This window comes from Tamandua tetradactyla, chromosome 1 (assembly GCF_023851605.1).
Source record: "Tamandua tetradactyla isolate mTamTet1 chromosome 1, mTamTet1.pri, whole genome shotgun sequence".
Classification (NCBI taxonomy): Eukaryota; Metazoa; Chordata; class Mammalia; order Pilosa; family Myrmecophagidae; genus Tamandua; species Tamandua tetradactyla.
The window spans coordinates 21,893,865-21,896,081 of NC_135327.1; the positions used below are offsets into that span (position 1 = coordinate 21,893,865).

Consider the following 2,217-nt stretch of genomic DNA (forward strand, 5'->3'; position numbering starts at 1 on the left):
GGAAACAGAAGAATCAGCACTCTTGAGAAACTCAAGCGAGTTTAGAATTGAGATTGTAGAGGGTTATTCAACAGGACATTCATCAGCACCCAAAATTCCGGCTTGGAGACCTGTGTGGCACTTCTCATGTTCTCAGGGTCTGCATTCATTTATTTTATTATTAAGCTATCAATAAGGGCTTAGAACATTCATACTTGATATAATCCTTGGATGAGACCCCTCATTCTCTCTCTCTGTTCTAGAGAGCATCACATTGTCTCTGAAATTGTTCTTGAAGAGGAAAAGATTACACATGGCCAAGGCCAGAACACGATCAACGATGAGGCTGTCTGTACTAAGAGAAATGTTAAGCAAGGCAGAGGCTCTCTACCTCTGATGGGCATCCAAACCACCTGGGCACCTTTCTAAACATTCAAGTTCCTCCCACCTCCAAAGGTGACTCTTGACAATTTGGTTGTGTGCTAGGCACATTTATAATTTTGGCATAGCTGGAGATGGTGGATCAATGTGCATTTCACAGGATTACTACTTTAGGAATTTCTTTCTTTGGTCACTCTGGGTGAAGATTGCCCAGCACTAGGTCAATTCTCTTCATGGAAAGAGTTAGATTTTAAACGGACTCTTGCTTGGCACACTTTGCTGATTGTATGTGTGAAAGCCAGGATGTCCCTTTTGATTTCTTATTTGTAATTACTTTTATTGAATATCTTCTGACTTTCAGTGCTGCTAGTCTTGTTTTGAAGATAAAGAGATTCACAAATTAAAAAAAATAAAAGAACTATACTATAAACATTCATCTTAGTGGCTTCAGATATTTTTTTAAAAGCTGATTTTCATTTATTCCTGATTTCTACCAAATTTTTAAGCTTTAGTTAATGAACCAGAATCATAATTCCTTTCCCCAGTTACTACCAGGCAGGTTGTTTCTAATTCCCACAAAGGAAGTCCAAAATATCATGCTGTAGAATTTCCTATGACTTGGCTCCAGCAGTGTTTCTCTGCAAAGGAGCCAGGATAACCCCAGCATTCCTGTCTTCACTCTCTGAGCTGTACAAACTATGCTTTTCAGTGTAGTCTAGGACAAGATCTGGTACCAAGTAGTGAATGCTCTGGCCCCTTCTGAGGGCTCGCCGGATCTTCCTGGATGAGATGTCGTTGGTGATCCATTCGTTCACCAGGTGAATGTTGCTCCGATGTTTCCACAGCACATCAGATTCATAGATGAATTTCTGAGCATCATTTCTAGCCCGAGTAATACACACGAGCCCATAGCCCCCCACAATTTGGGAGATGTCCTCAGTCTTCCACAAATTGGGAACACCAAAGGACTCCAATAAATCTGCTCCACACAGCAACTTTACTTCTGGCACACCTTTTATTTTTGACTCCATGGATTTCTTTTGACTAAAATCTTGTCTTTGTTCAGCCCACTTCCTCTTCCGTCCCGGCTTTTCCAGAGGTAACTCCTGTTGGATGTCACAGCTACTAGCCTCAAGTTTCTCTTGATGATGTCTTAGCACTTTAGCAGTCTCTATCCATTCGTTCTGAAGACTTTCCCATGTATCAACTTCCACCCATTTTGAATTCCTGGTGGCAAGCTCTGCCATAATAACTCTGTGATGGGCAGGGATCAGTCCTTTCTTCTTATATGCATCACCAACAGGGGAAATTATGCCTTTGATCACTCTATATTTCCCTGTTCCATTCATGTAGTCCTTGGCCAGCTCAAACAACCTGAGGTGCATGTTGGTGATAGGATTAAAGGAACCACAAGCAAGGAGAACCACCTCTGTCTTCTCTGAAGTTTCCATTGTAAGAATCTGAATTTGCTGACCAATATGGAAAACGGTGACACCTCCCTTGTTGTCATGCCCTCACAGACCGGCCCGAGTCGTCCGGAAACGTCTCGCGGCCCGGACCAGATAACTTTATTCTTAACCAGTTCCTGCTTATATAGTACAGGGTGACAAAAGGCATGCATGCATTTTGTGAGGGAACAGAGTGTTTATCTTTCAGTGCTCTCTTCCTTTATATTTAAGATAACCATTTGGTGTTAACAAACATTCTCTTCCTCCCAGGCTGCTCTCCATAAAGCAGTAGCAATCTCCACAGTTTACTGCCTCTGCCATCCTGACGCCAGCTGCTCCCAACAAATTCCGCAGGTCTTGTTTTAACCCTTGTTCCTACAAATTGAGATGATCATGTGGTTTTTCTGCT

At 42.3% G+C, this 2,217-nt stretch overlaps 1 pseudogene; it reads right to left on the reverse strand.

Annotated features, from left to right (window-relative positions):
• Positions 1-786: 786 nt before the first annotated feature.
• On the reverse strand, positions 787-1,911 carry LOC143683760 (nicotinamide/nicotinic acid mononucleotide adenylyltransferase 1 pseudogene; annotated as a pseudogene).
• Between the last annotated feature and the right edge of the window lie 306 nt (positions 1,912-2,217).